The sequence below is a fragment of the Electrona antarctica genome, assembly GCF_951216825.1.
Source record: "Electrona antarctica genome assembly, chromosome: 10".
In the NCBI taxonomy this organism is placed as follows: Eukaryota; Metazoa; Chordata; class Actinopteri; order Myctophiformes; family Myctophidae; genus Electrona; species Electrona antarctica.
The window spans coordinates 48,868,587-48,894,847 of record NC_136791.1 but is presented as its reverse complement, the minus strand read 5'-3'; the positions used below and the strand labels follow the sequence as shown (position 1 = coordinate 48,894,847).

General features: G+C 45.3%; 1 long non-coding RNA gene across 1 annotated transcript; it reads left to right on the top strand.

Annotated features, from left to right (window-relative positions):
* Positions 1 to 1,778: 1,778 nt before the first annotated feature.
* On the top strand, positions 1,779 to 25,778 carry LOC306931058. Its single transcript, XR_013790960.1, has 4 exons — positions 1,779 to 1,922; positions 22,613 to 22,942; positions 23,595 to 23,706; positions 24,226 to 25,778. It is a non-coding gene; the product is annotated as an uncharacterized lncRNA (long non-coding RNA).
* The last annotated feature ends 483 nt before the right edge of the window (positions 25,779 to 26,261 follow it).

Genomic DNA, 26,261 nt, shown 5'->3' with positions numbered 1-26,261 from the left:
TGGGCGCACCGCGCACGGGTGACTGTTTCATGTAATCAATTCCCAACAGATCTCCAAACCTGTTGTTTTGGGGAGCGCTGGTTTCAGTCCATTCAACCTGGTGTGAGTTGGCTAGTGAGGTGCATGCACCCTAGGAAACATTTATACTGCAAAGCCCAGTATTGCGCACAGAGAACAGCTGATATACAAGCTCACATCGCATCACAGATGAGACTGTTGTGAGCGTAGAGGTCTGCGTGCGCGACACCATTGCGGGACGAAGCATAAATTATACTTGATGGACTGCAGGTGCGCGTGCAGCCGTGCACAAATAGGCTCTGCTGCCGTGATCATGAGCGCACCTCCCGTTCTTATGACAGCGACTGGAGGTGTGGTTTTGAGGACTGTTTTGAATTGCTATTATTGTTCAAACACAACAGAAACCAAGGACTATATATTTCAAGGGCGAGAGATCACAATAAAAATCATAATCATTCTTCCTCCACACTGGGAGAAAAACAGCATCTGAAAGTTTGATGGGGCATTTTTTACACGTGAGTGCAGTTAGAACTTTTCCATTGCATCTTATGAGAGGTGGTGTTCGTTATGCGCGCGCATGCTGTTGCTTATCAGTGTGACGTCGTCTGTTATGTCCATGGCTGCACGCGCACCTGCAGCCCATCAAGTATAATTTATGCGATGGTGTCGCGCACGCAGACCTCTACGCTCACAACAGTCGCATCCGCGATGCGATGTGACTGAGCTTGTATATCAGCTGTTCTCTGTGCGCAATACTGTTGCGGCGTGCGCTTTGAAGTATAAATGTCTCCTAGGGTGCATCTCACTTGCCAACACACAAGAGAGATTGAATGGGCTGAAACCAGCGCTCCCCTAAACAGGTTTGGAGATCTGTTGGAAATTGACTACATGAAACAGTCACCTGTGCGCCCAGTCCCAATGTTTGTAAACAAATAATTGGTCTATAGCCTAAACATTAATATTCTTCAGGCCTCATTCACACTATCAAACAAATGTTTGGTCATTTTTTTTGTTTTTTAGGCCACCACAATGCTTTGCCAATGGGAGTCACATGGTTTGACCAAACGTTTGTGTTTGATTGCTGATTGTTTGGTCAAACCATGTGACTCCCATTGGAAAAGCATTCTGGTGGCCTAAAAACACAAAACGACCAAACATTTGTTTGATTGGTGTTTGATATGTATGAATGAGGCCTCAAGCTACCTTTTTGGTCCCCCAGGATGTTTTTGCAAGCACCATTTTGAAGACTGTAGGACTATATGACAATGTTTTGATTGTTGTTTTTTGCGTTGTGTTGTGCCTTTCTGTGCCGTGTTGACTACAGTACAGCAGTGAACAATTAAATTACACAGCCCCATTACTTGAGTAAAATAATGTTTACTTAATGTTAAATCTGGTAAACACCTATACAAATAATTTAATTGCAATCCAATCGAGAGGGAAAAATGAAAAGAAAGAGGACAGCCATTGTAATTTCCTTGCAGTACTATCTCTCTCTCTCTGTTTCTGGCACAACAGCACCACTTTTGGTACACTTCTGGTGCTCATAGTCACACACAAACATGAACACACGGTTGAACACATAGTTGACACGGACATTGCTGTTCCTTGGAGTGGTTGCACCACTCAAAAAGAAAGTGAATAGGCCTACTAATCTGCCACTGTCACAGTAAGAGTTCAGGCTAATTGAGAAGCTTATGGAAATCCTTGCTTCTTCTTGAGATTGGCTTTTATTTCTTCCAGTGACGTCGGCTCCTGTTCAAATGATCTCTGGTGATGGCAGGTCATCTTTATTAACTTCCAATGAAGGAGAGATGTCTGCCCTCTAACACCGGCTAGACAGATGGAACTAGCCCATGCTGAGCTGAGTGAGCAGCTCATTGATTGACACAGCTGTGTTTGAGGTGAGATGAAACTGGCTTTTTTTTTCTTCAACTTTGGTGATCTATAGGCTACAGAGCCATCTCCAGTGTTTAGAACACCCTAGTGATGTTGATGTGTCATTGAAATATAGACCAGATAAGCCAACTAAGTGAATGTTCAAAATGTGTGTGTGTGTGTGTGTGTGTGTGTGTGTGTGTGTGTGTGTGTGTGTGTGTGTGTGTGTGTGTGTGTGTGTGTGTGTGTGTGTGTGTGTGTGTGTGTGTGTGTGTGTGTGTGTGTGTGTGTGTGTGTGTGTGTGTGTGTGTGTGTGTGTGTGTGTGTGTGTGTGTTTTCAAATACAACATTCGGGGAAAACAATCCTACAATCCAACACATCAAATTAAAATCGTATCTACACTTTTGTTTTTCTATCTGCATTTTATGTCATGAAAGGTGCTATACAAATAAAGTTGTATTATTATTATAGTGTTTTATTATTGTCTGTGACCATACACCAGTGGTTTTCATTTTCAACCAGTGGTCCTTGAGGGGGTTCCAGGTGGTCCCCAGGTCAACTTAAATGATGAGGAGTTGGTAACCAAATGGACCCTTATAGATCTTTAACTCTTGAGAGTGTAAATTAATTCGACACTCTCAAGAGTTAATATATTGTTAAAAATCTGCATTACTTAATTTACAAGAAGTCTACATGATTAGAGAAGTTAAGAATTGTTATTTTTGATCGTTTGCCTGTTATCACTCCTTATGGTACCACATCAATGCAGCATAATAGGAATCTTATCCAAATCCAACGATAACAAAATATTCAAAGTTTTGAGTCTGAGAGGCTAAATCTTACAAAATGGAGTGTCTCAAATGCTGAATAAAAAATGGGTGCTGATATGAAAAGGGTTGAACACCACTGCCATAGACTGAAACCGTGCCAGGCTTGACCATTGTCCTCTCGTGGAATGAGCTACAGTGTGTTCTTTGTGTCAGAAGAGGGTGCTGTAATGTCAGAGATCTCAACATGGATGCCTTGCTCCAAACACTGATGTGCTCTGACATTAACAACAATTAGATATTTTGTTGTGTAAACTGTATTTCTTTTAAGATTTATATTTTACCTACACCAATGCAATACAATAATCAGTTTATTGATCACCCGGCCATATCCATATAGGCTACAAGGAATTTGACTTGGTGCATTATTGTTCCCAGACACAACAGACAAAACGTTATATAAATAGCAGTATAAAAGTCAAAAGCAGTAATGGTACAAGCAGTGAGTATACAGTAGGTCTATAACTCTATATGTATACTGTAGGCGTATATGCACTGTATATGCTGTAATGAACGGGCTATCATCTTGTATTGCACAAGCTATTACTGTATATTTTATACAGGGGGCGGCTGTGGCTCAGGGGTAGAGTGGCTGGATGGTAACCGCAAGGTTGCCAGTTCGAACCTGGGCTCCCCCAGAGTTAGTGCCGAAGTGTCCTTGAGCAAGACACTGAACCCCTAATTGCTCCTGATGTGCTGGTTGGTGCCTTGCATGGTTTCCGCTGCCATCAGTGTGTGAATGTGTGTGTGAATGGGTGCTCACCCAATCTATGTAAAGCGCCTTGGATAAAGGCGCTATATAAATGCACCATTTACCATTTACCATTTATACAGTACAAAAAGTCTCACTGATTTAAAAGAAGTGTTCACTCAAAACGGTCTGCGCAGTAGTATTTTAAGCATTCTAAGTATTCTGGAGAAAATGTGAAAGTGAGATGGTGCCATCTTGTGGCTACTTGGGCCATTCATGAGTGACTAGTATGGCAGCTCATAACCATAAACAGAACCCAAGTGCTTTCCCAGAAAACCTCCACATCACAAATGACATCATATATACAATCACTATGTGCTTTGCTTTATGGATTTGCTTTACTTGCTTATTTTAGCCGTTACGTGGGATTCACTAGTCTAAAATATAGGTAGGGCTCACCACTGACTGAAACCAGAATTGAGAAAACATGTGGCGTGCTACAGTACATATACATGCACGTGCACAAGCGTGTGCATGTGTTTATGCATGCTGGATGGATGCAGCACAGTTTGTTCCAGTGTTGTGCAACACTGTGAAATGATGACTGGCACTGAATATAAACAAGAACTATCATATATCAAGGAGTGATAGAGAGGTCAGAACGATTTAGGACAGCAGGACACAAACACATACTGTACCTACATGTCCCTGTCTCACCTGTGCATGTTAAAGAATAAACATTAGCAGTGTTGGGTCATTGTCAGGTGATAGTTGAAGGAAGGTTATGATAAGTGGTAGAGCCATATCCAGGTGACGTGCAAGCACACGCACACGCACACACACGCGTGCACACGCACACGCGCATGCACACGCACGCACAGCTGCCATGGTGAGGTCAAGTTGGCCTAAACTTTACTAATCTACTCCCACCAAGCGCTCCTGTTCAAAGACATGGGAATGTTTGACTACGCATCCCAAACAGCTGCCTCTCTCTCTCTTTCTCTCTCTCTCTCGTTTCGGTAACTTCGGTTATGGCCTCTCACATTTCCCATTGCGGTTCCAGAAGGGCCAAGTAGCAGGTTTCAGCTGAAGGCCCGCCTGCCCTAACGGAGCCAAATGTTTGGCAGTGGAGATTACGCTGGTTGTAAATATTGTGTTTCTGTGTACGTTAATGTTGCACTTGGGTGCACTTGGTAATGCGTTGTTTATTTGTAGGAGGGCAGATGCACACGAGCCCCATCACGGCATAAACAGTTATCTGATGCCTCACCCCATGCTGTTCGCTCTTGGCTGTATTCTCCAGCTCAGGGCTGTAGACTCTCCAACCCACACCGCCATGTCTGTGTGAATATTAACCCATTTTGACCTGAGATCAGATTCTAAAAATGTCTTCTACATCCTGACAGTTTTCTGAAAAAGCAATGTTTCTATGTCAGTCTTCTTCAATTTTTCAAAACTAGCAGACCTACAAGCTCGTAGCGCGCCACTCGGTGGCGCGCTATGAGCTTGTAGATCTGCTATTTTTCAATAGCTAAAGCATAACATAATGCTAACACCAAAAGGGGTTCCCGCCCAGAATTGAGTAGGCTACTGTAACGTTACCCTTTAGTAAATCTGGCAATTCAAAAGCCAACTCCCTATTGTGACATCTCTAGAAACGTGTAAGAGCTGTTTGGAACCCCTTCATACTATATTCAATTGTGCCAGTGAATTTTCTTTTCCCCTGTCCAACTCTACATCGTCCTCAGATGCTGTAGCTGTACAAGGCAACTGTGTGTGTGTGTGTGTGTGTGCGTGTGCGTGTGCGTGTGCGTGTGCGTGTGCGCGTGCGTGTGTGTGTGTGTGTGTGTGTGTGTGTGTGTGTGTGTGTGTGTGTGTGTGTGTGTGTGTGTGCATGCAATAATAGCATATGCGTGTGCGGTTGTGTGTCCACTGACCTCTGCGTGCAGTGGCCAACATGATGATGTTTCGAGCTTTTTGTGTCTAGTCAGAGATGAGAGCTGTTAACAGATGTTCTGAGACTCTATTTCTCTGTGATCAGTGTTCAGCTGTTTCTTTATTCTTCTTGTCCCTTTCATTCCCTTATTGATCAAATGTGTTTGTTTTGGTAGTTGTGATTCATAGTGTGTGTGTTTGAGGGGGGGGGGTCACATATGATTAGTTAAAGTGCAAGGAAAAATGCCTTGTTCAGCAGTCCGACGTTAGCCGGATGGAAGCTGTTCATGAACCTGGTGGTGTTGGCCTTGATAGGTCTCCCTGCCCGGCCACGGTCGTCGTAGGGGTTTGAACAGTTTGTGCTGGGGTGGTGCTTGTCCTTGATGATGAACAGTTTGTGCTGGGGTGGTGCTTGTCCTTGATGATGAACAGTTTTTGCTGGGGTGGTGCTTGTCCTTGATGATGAACAGTTTGTGCTGGGGTGTTGCTTATGGACAGTTTGTGCTGGGGTGGTGCTTGTCCTTGATGATGAACAGTTTGTGGCTGGGGTGGTGCTTGTCCTTGATGATGAACAGTTTGTGCTGGGGTGGTGCTTGTCCTTGATGATGAACAGTTTGTGGCTGGGGTGGTGCTTGTCCTTGATGATGAACAGTTTGTGGCTGGGGTGGTGCTTGTCCTTGATGATGAACAGTTTGTGCTGGGGTGGTGCTTGTCCTTGATGAACAGTTTGTGCTGGGGTGGTGCTTGTCCTTGATGATGAACAGTTTGTGCTGGGGTGGTGCTTGTCCTTGATGATGAACAGTTTTTGCTGGGGTGGTGCTTGTCCTTGATGATGAACAGTTTGTGCTGGGGTGTTGCTTATGGACAGTTTGTGCTGGGGTGGTGCTTGTCCTTGATGATGAACAGTTTGTGGCTGGGGTGGTGCTTGTCCTTGATGATGAACAGTTTGTGCTGGGGTGGTGCTTGTCCTTGATGATGAACAGTTTGTGGCTGGGGTGGTGCTTGTCCTTGATGATGAACAGTTTGTGGCTGGGGTGGTGCTTGTCCTTGATGATGAACAGTTTGTGCTGGGGTGGTGCTTGTCCTTGATGAACAGTTTGTGCTGGGGTGGTGCTTGTCCTTGATGATGAACAGTTTGTGCTGGGGTGGTGCTTGTCCTTGATGATGAACAGTTTGTGCTGGGGTGGTGCTTGTCCTTGATGATGAACAGTTTGTGCTGGGGTGGTGCTTGTCCTTGATGATGAACAGTTTGTGCTGGGGTGGTGCTTGTCCTTGATGATGCGCTGGGCTTTGACTACACAACGCTTCCTGTACAGTTCATGGAGCGCGGGGAGCTCGCTCCCCTGTTATGTGCTTTGCCAACCGCACAACTCACTGACTGTAGGTTTTATGTCTTTATTTCAATGAATTGTAATGTTAAATTAAACAGCTAACTATCTGATAACATTAGCTAGCTTAGCTAACCTGAATATATTCATCAGGCTAGCTAAGGTCGCCGTAGTCAATGCAAATGATTGGGGTGTGTGTGTGTGTGTGTGTGTGTGTGTGTGTGTGTGTGTGTGTGTGTGTGTGTGTGTGTGTGTGTGTGTGTGTGTGTGTGTGTGTGTGTGTGTGTGTGTGTGTGTGTGTGTGTGTGTGTGTGTGTGTGTGTGTGGAGGGTGGGGAGGCATACATTAGTCTGACGTACCAATAGTACGACATACGTGGCCGGTTAAGACTCACTCGTGGTTAGAGTTAGGGGTAGCATAATGGTGAATTATTGGGACGTTGGACTAACGCTATACGCACCCGTGGAGGAGAGGGGACAGACGATGAAGCACTAAAAGCAACATGGGTAATTACCCAGCTGAAAACACGTGGGTCCTGTTTCATTGATTACAGGCAGTTTATTTCAACTGCAGTAATGAGAGCTGTGGTCCTCAGGAAAACTGCTGCTACAGTGTTGACCAAGCTGTTATTATCACTGCATGGATGGATAGACGGACGGACAGATGGATAGATGTCATAGGACTAGAATTCCACATACTGGAACCTGGTTTCTCCATTAGTAGTGTCATAGGTTTTATGTTTCATTGTTCACAAGTACATTACAAAAGAATCAGTCTGTGTCGAGATGTTTTCCAGACTCACCTATAAGACATTGTACAGACACAGCAAATCCACACAATGTCTTATATCCCAGACCAGCTCATCCGCAGCCCAAATTCATCAAGCTGCTCAGAGCACCGCAGGGAGTGCCAAACAAGATGGTGGAAGAGGATGTGAAAGTATAGCAATACCACAGTGTTAAAATACTTTGTTACAGTAAAATTCCTGAATTCATACCTAATAATATAAAAGTATTGGCATAACAATAAATAATACTTTTAAATATACTTAAAGTAGCAAAAGTGCTCCTTCATTATGCAGAATGTCCATTTCAAAATCATACAGTAATGTTAAGCAGTTAATGGCCTATATTCATTGATCATTAATAGCATAAAAGCCCTACTTTAAGCCTACAGTGTGTCGTGATGCATTGTGGGCTGGACGATTAAACCTTGTTTTATTGTGAATAATTGTAAATGTATGTGAAGTTGTTTGTGTGTATGAGTGTATAATATATATATATATATATTCTGTGAAAGTGTGAAACAGCTGAGGTTGTGTTGGGGAAAAAAAGCAGTTGTAAGAAATGTATACTTATAATTCTGTGAAGTTGCCTAAACTGAAATAAAAACAAAGTAAAGAAAGAAGTGGAAATACTCAAGCAAGTATGTTTAAATTGGGTCTGCCTGCAGAGAGCCCGCTGCCTAATTAACCTCTCATCGCCAGGTGTTCTTTGGCCGGCCTCAGTTTCTCTTTTCTTGAGGGATCCTCCAGGTCAGAGCCTGTCTGGTGGTGTTTGACACTGGATGTGTGCCCGTCCCGATCCATCCATCGCCAGCCAAGAGACTGGGATATACACCTGGTCGCAAATAGAATAGAACACCAGTGACCGAGAACTCTGGAGGTCCCTTGTCGACGGTAAGGTGTAAGTAAGTAAGTAACCTTTAAATTGTACTTACTTACTTTACATCACTGTCAAGACGGCGTGCTCAACACTCAACAGCGTCGTTTATTTCAATTTGAGAGTCAAAATGAGATGTATAGACCTGCATTCCTCTGGGACACTTATCAGGCGTTGTTAAGTCATGCCTGGCCTACAGAAAGACCTCACACACCCTATGACAGAACGAGGCTAGGCACTTTCCTAGAAAGCATAAGGACGAATAGCTACAATTATATTATTATTATAACTGTGCAATTTGAGGTCCAATAAATCATTGTCAGTGAATCTGCATATCTCCCTGCTTAAATGTCATTCCAATACTGATGTGTGCGTGCATGCGTGTGTGTGCGTGCTTGGGTGTTTTTAGTTTCATCAACTGATAAGGGGGTGAAACAGACTTCCACAGCTGGGAGCTTGGGTCGTTGATTTTCTGCACGAAGAGCTTTCCACTCTGTCCACTTTATTTATATCTCTAAATGGAATGAGCAAAAACAAGTCTTGCATGTTGCCGCAGCATTCAGTATTTTAGTAAGACTCATCGTGTAACTTTAAATAGAAGTTAAGAGAGCTCGAGAAAGGTTCAAATTCCTTCCAAGGCAGAAGGGGAAGCAACACTGAATGCGAAGAGCAATGCATTCAATTCAATTCAATTCAAAGGAGTTTTATTGGCATGAGAAAACATACATTGCCAAAGCAAGTGTAAACTAGAAAAAGTGCCCCTCAGGGCACAGGTCTCCACCAGGCCAGGTCAGGTTGTGGCCTCCTGGTGTCGCTATAATAGGCCAATGTGAAAAGGGTGCCATTTCTTCTTATGCTTTTGATGGCAATTGGATGATTTGAGGCATTTTGTTCCAAAAATGTGTTTACAAAAATCCACCTGTTGGTGGCGCTATAACAGGCCAATGTGAAAAGGGTGGGATATATTCCTCAGCCTAGTAGGAAAGTGTGTGAAAGATTTCACGTAAATTGCATGCTGCGTTCATGATTTGAGGCTTTTTATTCAAACTTTGAAAGCCAATGTTAGCCAATTAGGATGGAATATGAAATATCGGACAGATCCGTCTTGAGCACATGACAATAGACATACTGTGTAATGATTTGCCGGATTTTTGGACAGAATCTGGAGGAGTAATATAAAACAAAAGTTTGACAAAAGTCGGCCTCCTGGCGCTATAAAAGGCAGATGTGAAAAATGCAGGTCAAAGGTTTGTCCTTGGCCTCTAGTCTATAGGGAGTGTGCATGCAACGTTTCACGCAGATCGGTGCAGTTATAGGTAAAACAGGTTTTTGAAACAAATAGCATAGCACCAATCTTTTGCAGTCCTTTTGGGCAAAATAGCAGCATTTTTCCTCAAAACTATTTAAATAGTATACAAAAGGAAAAAAAGCCTTACATTTAAAATGTATAAGTAAGTATATGAGTTCTGTTTACATGTACAGTGAGTCTCAATAAAGGTATAGTAGTCCTTAGGGTGGTTGTGTTCACATCCAGAGTCTCTAGAGCCAGACAGGGCCAACATGAGAGTTGGCAGGAGGGGGTGGAGACTGGAGAGACATGGTAAAGGGCCAGTGCTGACCAAAGGCAGTGGTGATCAGCTGGTATTTGACCCCAGTCAAGACCACAGGACCTCAGACTTCCTGTCAGAATGCTGATTGCAGTCTGCAAACACAGACATGACGTAGGCTACGTGCATTGTGTGTGTGTGCGCGCATGTGTTCTATACACGTGTGTTTCAAGTTTCAACAGACAGCTTTGTGCACATTGTACAGGAGGGGGGAGCTCAGAGCTGAGATATTTTATTATGTTATTTATTTGTTTGTCTTTATGTTCTGGTGCCCCGGGATGATCGATGCGTCTCGCTCTTCATCTTCATCCATTGGTGTCCATCCATGCCATTTAAATCACAATTAACACTCAATTAGATGCATATTGCATATAGCAGCAAAGCCCCCTTATTGTTACTGCCAGACAAAGCCACATCACACAGTCAGTAATGAGACACAGCCCCGTCATCAGTAAGTCAACAGTCAATCCTCCAAACATCGTCTGGTTCTTCCAGACCCACCAGAGTCTGGTTTCCAGAATGCCACCTTGTACAGAGTTAGGGGCGACTCACACGTGCACAACAGATTGATGTATGCTTGTTGTATACAAAGGGTGTGATACATCTTGCCCCAATGCATTTCCAATGGGAGTCACATGGTTTGACACAACATTTGTGTTGTATGAGGGGGAGGGGGGCAGTCGAAACACAGCCGAAAGCCATACAACAGCTTGTAGTCCAGAATGTTGTATCAAACCATGTGACTTCCATTGGAAATGCATTGGGGCGGCCATGACACTTACTTCTTGCTTACATCTAGCATGCATCAATGTTGTATGCTAGATCGAAAGGTGTGAGTGAGGCCTTACAGTGGTGTAAAGTAATATACATTTACTCAGGTAGGCTACTCACCGTGCTTAAGTACACTTTTTAGGTATGTGTTTTACTTTACTTGAGTATTTCCAATTAACAGTACTAACTCCACTACATCTGAGAGGCAAATATTATACTTTTACTACACTACAATTATTTGACAACTTTAGTTAGCCTACTAGTTAATTATTATTACAAAACATTCATTAACCACTTCAGTCCTATGTACATTTAATCTACAAGCTCACAATGCGTCGCAATGCAACGTATTGTGAGCTTGTAGATCTGCTATTTTCAAAAGATTTGTATACATTTGAAAACTTGCGAAACGGGACAATGAATACATTCTACTTTTGGTACTTTAAGTACATTTTGATACCAATACTTTGTACTTTTGAATTCCGGACTTTTGCTTGTAATGGAGAATTTCTACATTGTCTTTTTTCTACATTGAAAATTAAGGCCTGGCCCTACCTGGGCCCTCATCAAACCCTGTACACTCAAGACACTGCTCCTGCTGTCACCCTTAGATCTCCATATATGGAGCTGACCTGTTCTGACATTCCATATGTTGATCTGACCTCATCAAACCCTGTACACTCAAGACACGCTCCATATATGGCCAGCACATGTTGATCTGACCCCCCCATGCCAAAGCGTCAGCGCTCGCCCCAGCAGTCTGCTGTTACCCAGGCAGATGCGTGTCGCTTCTCGCCCTCAGGCGTCTTACTGGTACTTTTACTTAAGTAAAACATTTGAGTACTTTTTCCACCACTGCATAGTTGGCTAAGATCTTCTGAGACTTTTGTGGGACACCCTCCCAGCACATGCAGTTCCACATGCCTCAGTTCTTGTGAGCTACAGTGCTTCTCCTCCCACAAGATAAGTGCTGACATCCTCCACAGTTCAATCCTCAGTGCCATTTGAACTGTGAGGATCAGAGATGTACAAGTTTTCCTAAATGGACCCATAAGTAGATTTTGGTCCATTTTCTTTAGGCCTCACTCACACCTTTCGATCTAGCATACAACATTGATGCATGCTAGATGTAAACAAAGGGTAAGTGTCATGGCCGCCCCAATGCATTTCCAATGGAAGTCACATGGTTTGACACAACATTTGTGTTGTACGGCTTTCGGCTGTGTTTTCGACTGCCCCCCTCCCCCTCATACAACAAAAATGTTGTGTCAAACCATGTGACTCCCATTGGAAATGCATTGCGAGCTTGCATCAGTAAACAAGTTTCATGCATCAGCTATACAGCAATCTGTTGTGCACGTGTGAGTCAGGCCTTAGACTTTAAATTCTGCTGTGTGCGCTATGCAGTTGCAAGGGTGCCCAGACAAACTTCCCAATCCCACTGCACATGCATGCGACCAGAGAGAGAAAGCGAGGGGGATCATGATTCATAAACTGAGAACATAGATGTTTTTGTACTCAACTCCAACCTCCTCCACATTTAATCATCACAAAAGTGCCCTCATTTGTCTTCCCATGCAGTCATGGGTCAGTTCGCTCAACCTCAGCTAAAATACCAACAGAAAGCGGGCAGACAAAATAGTCTCCAAAAGGCAGTGAAACTTGTCTTACTGGCTGCAGGGGGAAAACAAATACGATACGATACAACTTTATTGTCAGCTTTCACTGAAATTTGCTTTGCGTCCATGACGTCACCGTTCAAAATACAGACAGGACATACACAATACATTACAAGGTACATTACAGGACACACATCACAGAAGCAGACAGGAACAAGAACAATAGAACATATCCTCTTGGTTTACCGATTTTGGTTTAAGAGCAGAACAGACTGATGTACAAAAGAGTTCTTTAGCCTGTTTTTCTCCGCCTCATGGAGGGCAACAGTTGATATTCATCATTTAAAACATGCAGTCCATCATTCAAGAGGTTGATTCCCCCTGTCCTTTCTATAGTTCCCTGCATTGTCCGGTGTGATTAAATGCCTTTGCCCGGGTAGCTTTCACACAGTAATCAGAGCTAAAATCTCTGTCAATAATAAAACAAAGGGTTACTGCGTCGCTGCCAAAGCAGTCGTCGTGTACTCATCAGGCGTCTATTATGACAACGCTTTTGTCTTGGCAGTTGAAAACATCCTGTGGCTGCAGGGAGCGATGTACCTGCGGGGCAGTGGCAAGCCAGACAGTGGCAGAACTAGATTCTGGTGTTTGGGTGTTTGTTTTGTGCAGGTAGCATGCAGGCAGGCGCATTGTTTAAGCATGCAAACTGTCTCAAACCGTCGGAGAGGAGTAGTATACTATGGTAGCGAAATATTAGCACGAGTATTTGGCGTGTGTTTGCATAAACGCACAATCGCTCAAAGGAACACATTTACATGCGTACACATGTACGTCGTACACATCCCCCTACACGTTTTCCTCGTATTCTGTTACCACAGGGATATGTATGTCCTGTGTCTTATCTATGTACATACTAAGTGAGATGTTGTTACTGAAGGTGAAGGGTTATACCTCTCTTAGGAATCTGTCAGTGTGTGAATGAGTCAGCTATCGGAAAACTGTGCCATACCTTTAATGACCCATTGTTCTGGGGCAAAAAAACGTGAAAAAGGAGACTATAATAGACATTATACGCACAATGGAAACATTCCTGTTCTTTGCATCATTTTACGTCGCCTTTGAACAGAACATCAGCGTTCGCTTACAAGTCAAGTGTGAGGATATAAGGCCATTCTGTCATGGCATTCAAGGCTTTGGTCTGGTTATGCTGACCTGTCACCCTTTTGTATGGCCATGTTCTCATGTTTATAACTCATCCACTGACCCCTTCATCTCTGGGTCTATAGCGAGCCTTATTCACCCCACCTTCCCAACCAATGGAGACCTTGACTCTTGCATCCCCCCCAGGGGCCACCCAATGTGAAAAGGCAGACACCCTACCCCCACATCCACCAGCCTCTGTGATCCCCCCCTCCTAGACCACAACAGGAACTGCATTCTTTCCTTTGTTGCCGGTCCTTCGTCCTTCTCCAGTGGCGAGGCACCAGAAATAACCTGAAGGGCATTGTGCTGCCAAAAACTGGACCTTTTGTTCAGCCCGCACCACAGCACGCAGATAAAGTAAACACATCTCACTCTGGCACTTTCTATGACTCTCTCCTTCTCTTTCTTCAAATCTCTGTTTGTGTTCATCTCTCTGGATCTTATGTGTGCATTTATGTATAAGTATAGGTTATACTGTGTGTGTGTGTGTGTGTGTGTGCGTGTGCATGCGCGTGTGTGTGGGTGTGCACACGCGCCAAGGTACAGCCTTTCAAAGAATTATGATGACATAATGTATTCCTGGGCGTGAGTGCAGCCAAGGAATGTCAAACGTAAAGTGATCTTTCATGACCTGGTTGAGGCATCTTTTTCCTGTGTGCGCAAGCTGCTCCCTCCCTGTAGCCTCGCCCTCCTGTGATAATTGTGTGGAATGAGCACGGCGAGTTTGACTCGTATATACCCATCATTTTGTCTGAGATAAAACTCCCTTGCGGATGCAACGTGGAGGAAAGCCAAACACTCCACCAAGGCAGCATGTGGCTCAGGGGTAGAGCAGTTGCTTGGCAATCCGGAAGGTTCCCAGTTCGATTCCGGGCTCCCCCAGAGTCATTGTCGAAGTGCCCTTTGAGCAAGACGCCGAACTCCTAATTGAACCCGATGAGCAGGTTGTTGCCTTGCATGGCTTCCTCCGCCATCGGTTTGTGAATGTGTGTGAATGGGTGAATGTTAAAGCGCCATTGGATAAAGGCGCTATATAAATGCACTTTACCATGTTTACTATGCAGCAGTCACATGCGGAAGCTGCAGTGAGCGAGTGGTCATGCGGGATCCGAACAAGACACTACGAGGCGTGGTGCGTTTATCTCCTGACAAGGCTTCCTTCTTACTTCTTCCTTCGTACTCTGCACTTCCTGCTGAGTGAATCAGAGTGATAACCACTTGGAGTCAAGCGCCACACACAGTCCTGTTTTTGAGTGGTGTAAACCACTCCTACAACTGGCTTAGTTAGTTTACGTGTCTGTCTGTCTGTCTGTCTGTCTGTCTGTCTGTTCGTACCAAAAAATGAGCATGGTTGCTATGGTCACCCAGTTCACACGGGTGTGATTTCATTACGTCAGACATTACGTCAGACCACAGCTGATCAGTCTATATAAGACCTTACACCACTCAGTTCACACGGGTGTGATTTTTATATATATATATGTGCCCCAAGCACATGTGGCGTGATCCAGAGGGGACGGAAGGCGTGCTCCAGAGGGGACGGAAGGCGTGCTCCAGAGGGGACGGAAGGCGAGCTTCCCCGAATGAAAACACAGAGCAGTGGTTAACGTAACGCTCCTGGCTGGCTGTCATCGCTCAACGTCCTTTTATATAAGGCCCCACAGTTGATCAGTCTATATAAGACCTTACACCACTCAGTTCACACGGGTGTGATTTTTATATATATATATGTGCCCCAAGCACATGTGGCGTGATCCAGAGGGGATGGAAGGCGTGCTCCAGAGGGGATGGAAGGCGTGCTCCAGAGGGGACGGAAGGCGTGCTCCAGAGGGGACGGAAGGCGTGCTCCAGAGGGGATGGAAGGCGTGCTCCAGAGGGGACGGAAGGCGTGCTCCAGAGGGGACGGAAGGCGAGCTTCCCCGAATGAAAACACAGAGCAGTGGTTAACGTAACGCTCCTGGCTGGCTGTCATCGCTCAACGTCCTTTTATATAAGGCCCCCGAGGGTGGGGGAGGGGCCCCAACATGTTCCAGTGTTGTGGGATCGGGACCCCTGGCCGTCCCGTATAGGGGGGAACGTAGTTTTGGGTCAGTTGGTCCTCACTGTCTCACCTCTATACTGTGCCGTTTGACCTTTGACCCCAGCTTGTGTTTTTAGTATGACTGGAACGGTGCACGTGGAGTGGATACAACATGCTACAGTCTACATTGTAGCATGTGGAAAGTACAGACACGGCCATTTACCTCATGGCTTTACCATTTCCATCCAATACGTTACTATTTTGGGAGGAATTGGGCATTTTTTGTGTGCGTGTTGTTTGTTTTCACCGTGCCACCGGTGGAATACGAGACAGGGTGCAAGGAAAGGTTATACTAAGTTGTGCAATTGCCAATCGGTGTTGTGTGCCAAACATAGCTGATCTTACAAAACGGCTGATCTAAAAGCTCTGTGACCATGCATGGGTCAGAAGGAAGCAGATTACAAGCCTGTAGTTTCTGGATCAGTGAATCAGCTTTTTATAGATCTGCTATTTTGTGTGCACGACGCACAACCAAGTATCTTATAGTGTACTTTGACAGATGGTGTGCAGAAACAGTACACCGACCCAGACAGGGGTCGGCGTCGGCCACATGATGGAAGCACGTGGGATTATTGTCTGGTCGATATCACTCAAATATTTTCATTGTCCTACAGCTGCATCCCTGACCCGTATGTATGGAAGTTGAGAAGATCCATCTCTCAGGCACCTCCTTTTCCTGTGCGCTCAAAGCCGTTCACTCCCTGCAGTCTCGTGTGATAAGTGCAGATCGAGTGCACCGCGATTGACTTTAACCCATTTTGTGCGGGAATCCCTTTTGGTGTTTCAAGCATTCTGTTATACTTTAGCTATTGAAAAATAGCAGATCTACAAGCTCATAGCGCGCCACCGAGTGGCGCGCTACGAGCTTGTAGGTCTGCTATTTTTGAAAAATCAAAGAACCACTGACATAGAAACACAGCTTTTTCAGAAAACTGTCAGGATGTAGAAGCCATTTTTAGAATCTGATCTCATGTCAGAATGGGTTAATGGCGTCTATAAACTCTTTGACTCATTTATCAGGCCTCGGTCATGAGGGGAATCTTCCCTTCCCGATATTTCACAAAACAAGGAAGAGCGTGTGTTTGTCTGGCGTGGATCTAGCATCAGATCACTCCCATCATCATGCATTTTTCCAGTGTCGACAGTATATGCGTTCCCCTCGCCAACACACTCTGACAAACACTCCAGGGCTGTTGTTGTGCCAGTGGTGTGTTCAGGTGAAAGCCAAGCAAAACATGTGGCAGGCTCTCTCCACTACAGCACTCACTGCAGGGGAAGTAACGTCCCAGATCAAAATTGGGGCCATGTTGCAAGCAAGCCTGGAAGTCAGCCAGGCGAGAAGCGAGGAAGGAGGGAGGGAGACCGAAAGAGACGGACACATAAATAGAATGAGATACTTCTATGTTTCTGCTGATGTTCACTCTCTCAGCCAGGGGTTCTCAACCCGTGGGTCGCGACCCCTCGGGGGGTCGCCAAATTATTTTAGGGGGTCCCCAAATTATAAAAAAAAAGAAAAAAAATATATATTTTTTTAAACATTTATTTTCACGATTTTTTAAAAATAGCAGACCTACAAGCTCGTAGCGCGCCACTCGGTGGCGCGCTATGAGCTTGTAGATCTGCTATTTTTCAATAGCTAAATTATAACAATGCTTAAAACACCAAAAGGGGTTCCCGCCCAAAATGGTTTAAGGTTACTGTAGCAGTCGGGAGGGGGCGGGGCGGGGGTCCCGAGACATTGCCAAAGCATTTCCGGGGGTCCCCGGCCAAAAACGTTGAGAACCCCTGCTCTAAGCCAGGGGTTTTAAACTGATTGTGAACCAGGGACCACCACCCTGACTTAGAATCAACCTGGGGACCACTGTTGCGTTGGGTTGGGATATGGGCTAAGGGCTAAGATGAACGCTTTTGTAACACTTGCTATGCGTCCCATGTGTATACATTCCACTGTTTCTCAACCAATTGTCCACTGACTACTAATAATTTCCTAATAATAATGACTCAACCAGACAATCTGATGCTGCACTTCCCCCTCTTGAGATTCTAACTCCCTTTTTCTGTTGAATTTCTTGACCTCCAATTTGTCAGTAAATGACAGTCATCATAGGTCACCAGGTCATTCGGTTCACTGTTTCTCAACTAGTGGAAGGACATTTTTAAAAATCAACAAATCCTACATTACTAAATGAATACTTCCAGGGACCACCTGTGGTCCACGGACCACCTGTTGAAAACCCCTGCTCTAAGCTATCGGTTACCTTTGACCATCTGCTGGCATTGACATACGTACCTGTCGTCTCGTTTTTCATATCGTCATCCTCAACTTTATTATGCTCATATAGTCCAATATTAAAAAAATATAAAATATAAATCACAATAAAAAAAACTGAGAAAAACATTAATAAAAGGCATATACCAATATTATACAGTGTATCTGTAGGCTTGCTGTGCATATATAAGTTCATTATTCTACTGGTTATTTATGACTGGAAAGGCTGATATAGGTCTTGTCTGAGGACGACATAGAGATGGATTCTAGCCCAGGCGGTGGCGTAACCGTCTGGGCACCCGACTGGTAATCCAGTCGCAGTGTGCCGCGGGTTCGACTCCCGAGCCCGACACGGCCTTTACTGCATGTCTTCCCCCCATCTCTCTCCTGTTTCCTGTCAGCCTACTGTCTGTCCCTTCAAAAACCAATAAAAGGCGTAAGCCGCAAAAAAATATCTTTAAAAAAAAAAAGAGATGGATTCTATACCGTATATAAGTGATAGTTTCCATGAAGAGTTGTTCCAACCTGAACTCAATATACAGACACAAAGGCACAGTAAGAGCTGTTTATTTTCGCTCCCTAGGATCTGTGCGTCAGCCCCCTCAAAGCTGACAGCTCACAGCCTAACACAGGGGTTCTCAACGTTTTTGGCCGGGGACCCCCGGAAATGCTTTGGCAATGTCTCGGGACCCCCGCCCCGCCCCCTCCCGACCCCCAATATAAATTGACTGCTACAATAACCTTAAACCATTTTGGGCGGGAACCCCTTTTGGTGTTTTAAGCATTGTTATAATTTAGCTATTGAAAAATAGCAGATCTACAAGCTCGTAGCGCGCCACCGAGTGGCGCGCTACGAGCTTGTAGGTCTGCTATTTTTGAAAAATCGTGAAAATATTATTTTTTTTTGGAAAATAATTTGGGGACCCCCTAAAATAATTTGGCGACCCCCCCCGAGGGGTCGCGACCCACGGGTTGAGAACCCCTGGCCTAACAGGATCACCTGCCAAAACAACAAGTTTCAATGATTGGCCGAGCTCCAGCATTTCGTCAATGCAGAGGTGAGATTCTCGCCGCGCATCCTGAACACGGGACGGGGTCGGTCCTTCTGTCATCTGAATCGAAGGAAGCCGGCGGTAAATATTTAGACATGACTAAATTAAAAGATAATGTACATGAAAGATCACAAGGCAGCTCTCTGTCTGTGTTTATACGCCAGTCCATCTATTCTGGGTGGGAACACCTTTTGGTGTTAGCATTATGTTATGCTTTAGTTATTGAAAAATAGAAGCTAGAATAGAAGCTCGTAGCGCGCCACCGAGAGGCGCGCTACGAGCTTGTAGATCTGCTATTTTTGGAAAATGACTGACATAGAAACATAGCTTTTTCAGAAAACTGTCAGGATTTAGAAGAATATTTTAGAATCTGATCTCAGGTCAAAATGGGCTGAAGTAACACAAGAATGCACTCAGTGTGCTCAGTATACTTTACATATTCAGACAGTTTTTCCCTTTTTTTGTTGTTGTTGCCAAAGGGGAGTGGGGAGCACAGACGGTCCATATGACATAGATTTGAAAGCATTCTGTGGGTGGCTTTGGCAGCTGGAAAGACCACTATGGCTCCCACGGCATGCACCAGGGGAGATAGAAAGACCACTATGGCTCCCACGGCATGCACCAGGGGAGATAGAAAGACCACTATGGCTCCCACGGCATGCACCAGGGGGAGATAGAAAGACCACTATGGCTCCCACGGCATGCACCAGGGGGAGATAGAAAGGAAGAAAAGGAGGACATTTTGCTTGACATTCTTTGAAAATGTCTGAATATATTTGACCTTTTTAAACAACACGAATCTTTGATTTGGTCTCTGGCACAAAATATTTTCCGGATGGGCGCCTAAATGCAAACACACATTCATTTAGCGGTCCTTGACATGAAACATCACACTTGTGTGAAGTGAGGGACGCTCTTTTCATCATACGTCGTCATACATTACATTCCGTGCTCAGCCAATCAAATCATCACAAAAGTCATTCCGGTCCATCACTTTTGGCGTCTTCACTTCTCGGCCCTCACTTTTATCCTCAATTATGTACTCCTGCCAATCAAATCATCGCTATGGGGTGATCAGCCAGTCAAACCATCGTGTTTGTGTTCACACAAACAGACAAAGCATGGGCATAGGAGGGGCTAGCGCCCCTCAAAAAGTTTGAGAACTGGTAGATAACACCGGTGTAGCCTACTGCAGGGGTTCTCAACCCAAAGAAATACTTTTTTTTTTGCAACTGAATGGCTGTAAAGTGGAAATGAAGAGTTTACATATAGTACACATAGTACATGCATACATGATTATGGTTTCAGTATTTATTGATGGTGTATTGTCTCTATTATTAAGGTTATTGTAGCAGTCATTTATATTGGGGGTCGGGAGGGGGTGGGGCGGGGGTCCCGAGACGTTGCCAAAGCATTTTCGGGGGTCCCCGGCCAAAAAGGTTGAGAACCCCTGGCCTACTGTATGGATCTTCAAGCCTGTTCCATCATGGGCTTTAGATCGCCGGCGGCATTGTTGCTACCAGCCCAGGATATTACACAACAGGGAGGCAGAATCTAATAATCTCCCTCCTCAGAGGTCATGTGTGAAATTCGAGCTGGTGGCGGCAAGGGAGGAAAACCCCAATTATGGCACGTTTTACGTGATATTTTGGAAATAAACAGAGGTCCCTTTGAGACCAGGGGGTATTATTGTAGGTGCCGTGCTCCTGCGTGAACACTTACCACATCAGATCTTTACTCAATTTCCTCCCGACAACTTAGCACTTCCTGGGTTTTATTAATAGACCCGTGATGAGAGAGCGAAAGGAGAAGGTTGGAGGATAATATAGCGAGGCAGACACACAAGAGGGGGAAATAGGGGAGAGAGAGAGAGATAGAGAGGGGGTGTGTGGGTGAATAAATGTTGAAAACAGAAACCAGAGTTTTAACCCCGCAGAGCTCCTTCCTCCCTCTGTCTCCCGACACCCAATCAATCTCTCTCCCACTACAGCCATTAGTTTGTAGAGGTCCATGTGGACACGGAGCCGTTCACATGGTACCGCTTTGTTCAGCGGACATGGGGGAGCAGGGGTGTTATGTAACGGCCGGGTTGTTACGACGACGGTGAGACTGAGACATGTCATAAACCGTCAGGTTGTTTTGACAGGTGCTCTGTCATTACCGACGTCGTATAGATTTCCCTTTTCTTCTTCTTCCGCTAGGGTTCCGTATAGAGCGAATTGGTCCATCTGTCAGTCATCAATCAATTCATCAGCTGACATTGTTCAGTTATAAGTTGAAATGTTTGAATTAGCCTGTCATGTTATGGAGTTATTTCAGTTTTCGATTCGTTGCACTAACCCTAAATGCTCCATTGACGAAGACTGATATGACTATTTTGTGGGTGTGCATTGCATTGCAGCATGCCCGTAAAAAGTGGCATTTTTTGCATACTGTAACTTCCACCCATGCAGATGACTAAGCCCACAAGTTACAGATGTGATAAAGTTAATGCCCTTTCGACACACAAACCGCCACGGGCAAGTCATAAGTTGTTGGTTTCACGGCAAGAACAGCTTGAGAACTGCAGCTGCTCTTGCTGAACTTGAAAGTGGTTGTCTGCTTCATGTTAAGACCCTGGTCTAATCCTGCCAGTGAGTCTAGCAGTCAGCCATTGTTGCCTGCAGCCAGTGTTGCATGTATATTAACTTGTCTTTTGTCTGTCGGTGGTACCCATAATTGAGCATATGACTTGAGTCTCACGCCCCTTGCCAAGTATTGCTGTCGCCTGCTGCTGACTGGTTTGTGTTCTTTTCCTCCTCTTCCCTCTCTTCCCCTTTTCCTGCTCTCCGCTCCGGCGTATACCCTCTTGTGTTTTGCCCTCTCCAGTCTTTGTTTGTTTACACTTTGCAGAGGACGGAAAACTCCGGCCCACAGAGATGCAGCCAGGAACAGTGTAGCTTGCTCTTTTTCGTACTCCTTTTCCTCTCCTTGTATTTGTTGAAACGCAGGCACGTAGACGTGGGGTTTCCAAACCAATGTATGTGTGTGTTTCTGAGGGGGGTGTCCCTGGAGAGCACCCCTGCCATAATAGGCGGGTGGAGTTTGCCGGAGAGCACGGAGAGGGGAAAATGAGTACCGAGCCATGGGGGCTTTCCAAACCCTCACTCCTTACAAGGCCTTGTGTGAAATGTATTGAGAAGAAATCACCCATGTTTGCTCCTGGCTGAAAAACCACTGGATTGCCTACATGTGATGGATGAAGACGGTTGTATACTATAGCTCGCCAATCACTGAAGTCTTTTTCTTTTCATACAGATGTTTGGTGAACACTCCCTAAAGTATAGTGTAGATTGACGTGGTTGCGTTCTTGGTGGGGATACTCAGCTTTGGTCCCCCCCATGCACGCACGCACGCACGCAAAACACACACACAAAAACACACACGCAAAAACACACATGCAAAAACACACACACACACACACGCAAAAACACACACACACACACACACACACACACACACACACACACACACACACACACACACACAATATCACAACTTGTCTTCACTGCTTCCCTTCCCTGCTTCCCTTTCACCGTTGGTGCATGTGTGTGTGTGTGCGTGCGTGCGTGCGTGCGTGCGTGCGTGCGTGCGTGCGTGCGTGCGTGCGTGCGTGCGTCTCCATCTCCACAGCACCCGTGTGGATTCCCGTGCAGAGGAGTGGGTCCAGATAGGACTGTAAATCCTAAAGGGAAACTGATAAATCGGAGCACGGGTGACAGTTTGACTTCCTCCCCTCGGAACGGACTTCACTCCTTGACCCTGGGAAAGATCCACCACGTGCTGCTGAGCGGAGGCCGACAGGACATCAGAGCCATGGCAAAGAGGAGAGAGAGACCTCCCCATCTCTGCTTAGCCCCCTGGCCTGCCCCTGGCCTTCTGCTCATCCCTTCATCCTAGAAGTGCTGATAACGAGAAGTGTATCAAAGGAAGGGAGGAACGGCGAAAAGACAGAAACAACGGGTGCGTCCAAGTCTCAGACAGGCCCAAAGTGCGTCTGCCAAATTCAGTTGGCAGACAGTACACACACGGCCTGATCTCTTAACTTGTTTGATCACTGAAACACAAATTGTGCAGTAGAAGGGTATAGCAAGCTCGAAATGCACATGCAGCGCAAACATGAAGTGAGGCCTTTCTTTGGCGTGTGTTCTCTCTCATAGTCATAAACCTGCAAACCTAGAAGAAAACAAGTGTCGACCGCTCATGATGGAAAACCATCCTGTTAGTTTTCCCATCTTACTATATCTCTGCGATGGCACACCATTGTGAAGTAGTCAAGCACCCTATAGAACTCGCATTGCTGACTTATGTCATGAAGCGTGTGTGTGTGTGTGTGTGTGTGTGTGTGTGTGTGTGTGTGTGTGTGTGTGTGTGTGTGTGCCTGCCTGCCTGCCTGCCTGCCTGCCTGCCTGCCTGCCTGCCTGCCTGCCTGCCTGCCTGCCTGCCTGCCTGCCTGCCTGCCTGCCTGCCTGCCTGCCTGCCTGCCTGCCTGCCTGCCTGCCTGCCTGCCTGCCTGCCTGCCTGCCTGCCTGCCTGCCTGCCTGCCTGCCCGCCCGCCCGCCCGCCCGCCCGCCCGCCCGCCCGCCCGCCCGCGTGCGTGCGTGCTTCAATTTAGAGGCTTTATAGGGAAGTTAAAACATGAGAAGGCTGCAGACACAACAGTGGGGCCTGTGCACAGAAAGCCAACTCAGCCAAGCCCTTCCACAAAGAGAACTGCGGACAGACAAGTACAAACACAATTGTATACGTTCTCTCTCTCTCTCTCTATGCGTCACACTCTTTCTATGGGTCTTTTCAGACTCATAGAGTAAGAGCACCTTTTTTACCTTGCGGTCCCATCTCTGAAACTTTCACACATCTCAGGTTCACATAAGGTCTCAGCACAATGAGCCTTCATTCCCAACAATGACAACCTGTACAACTTAACACATTCTGAGCGGGAACCCCTTTTGGTGTTTTAACTAAGCATTGTGTTATACTTTAGCTATTGAAAAATAGCAGATCTACAAGCTCATAGCGCGCCACCGAGTGGCGCGCTACGAGCTTGTAGGTCTGCTATTTTTTGAAAAATCGTGACACAAATCGCAGCACAAATCTTTGAATATATATTCTTTCAGAGGACTTTTTTTTTATTTTCGATTTTTTTTATATATATTCGACGTCAGGCCTAAATGTGTTAATACTTCGACGCCGTGGGTACTTTAGCGAGGATTTTTGAGAGCACTCTAATTTTCCCTTCCTCCCAGTTAGATCAAACGGGCCTATCATGGCCTATCCTTGACAGAGACCCGCGTCAAAGCAACAACAACGGCTCAGATAGATTAGCCGTCTATCAGCAGTGGTTTGGAAACGGGGAATGTCTCCGCAAGCCTTGTCAGGAACCTCCTCTCCCACCCAGATTCAGTGGCATTCCGAGGTCCTGTTTGTTCCGTCTGGTGTGAGAGACTAGTACTTTGGCTGCGTAATTCCTACGCAGTGGATGGGATTACTGGAATCATATGCAATATAGGCTACTCCACAGCTCTGCTGCTGTAGCCTTGGACAAGACCTCTGTAAGCCTCGATCGACCACCCCAATGTTATATCGCCATATCGCTGTGTGCGTAATTGGCCATCTTTGTGTATACATTCAAATACATAAACATTTTAAATGAACGAAAATAACATCGCCTGGATGCAACTGGGACGTATCCTCAGTGATGTATCCCAAGGTCATCGGGGTTTCGGGTCTCTCGGACATCATACCCCGGGCCCTCACTCGGGTGACCCAGCCGGGGTGATCAAGTCCCGACTTACGTCCCAGTAGCTACCCTCAATCAGACCACTAGGGAAAGACAGGGCCGCACAATCTGTTGGAACCACTCCGGAACTACTATGCCGGGACTGAGAGGTACTATTCTGGTAAGTGGAGGGACTAGGCTCTGTGGGTTGCCTCCTGTCCGGGTCCCTCCTACGTCTCACCAGGTCCACTCCTGCTCCCACCAGGAGTATCGCGAGGACCTGACTTAAATATAAACTGATGAACTTCTAGCCACAGATTTTACCTGGCGAATTGGACTGATTGCTTTCTGTAATATTGTGTATCCCTCGAGAGTATAGGCAACACTGGCTTTCAACCACTGCAACAGCACCACTCCACTCGTTGAGAAACACAAGTGAAGTACACTTCTTTATTGAACAATACAGAATATTTCGGCAACACAAGGGAAATATCCACTTTATATTTAAAATGTGTAAATGTATGGAGAAAAGTAGGACCATTAAACACGGACGTCCAGTGGATATATACCAAGACTGACCGAGATAATGCAAAGGTCAAACTCGATAAAATAATCTCTGTCAGTCTCTTCTGAGGCTAGCTCTATACTGGTGCATTCCCCTGTATATTACACAATTACCGTCTGACACCTGTCTCTGTGAATCAGGTCAATGCGAAACCGTTCTCGCAAGTTTCCAATCAGACATTAATTGGCCACAGATGCATCTCGTTGGTTGTATTGTGTCAAAGCGTTAATCAACCAGTCAATACCCTAATAAGACCTACTCAACTGTACTTTAGCTCTTAATAGGCGTAATAGACAATGTTATGGTCTAATACAAATCATTTATGACCGTAACATTGCATTCATATTTTCAATTTATGTAACCAGGACAGGTACAGTACACGTTACTTTAAGTTTACTTGCATTACTTTTATTTTCACCAGGTGTAAGATATATTAATAAAGGCCCTATGTGAAGAATTTAAACAATACTGTTTTTCTGTATCATTGTCATTCGGAATGACTCATGGATAAGATATATGACTCATACCTTGGCAGGATTATCTTACCACAAGTAAGAGCAATGATCATTGTGGTAGCTAGCTATAGACAGTGCAGTCAGTGCAGTTAACCCATTTTGACCTGAGATCAGATTCTAAAAATGTCTTCTACATCCTGACAGTTTTCTGAAAAAGCTATGTTTCTATGTCAGTCGTTCCTCGATTTAAAAAAAATAGCAGACCTACAAGCTCATAGCGCGCCACTCGGTGGCGCGCTATGAGCTTGTAGATCTGCTATTTTTCAATAGCTAAAGCATAACATAATGCTAACACCAAAAGGGGTGTCTGAAATTAATCAAAATGTAGCGGTGTGTCTGCATTTAAATTATCTGCATTTCCACAGTGCCTTTTTTTCCAGAGAGCTTTACAATGTGCGTTACACGCGTTCACACACCGACGGCATAGAGGCATCCGTGTAAGTTTAATACCAACCGGCTCATCAGGAGAGTTTAGGGCTTACT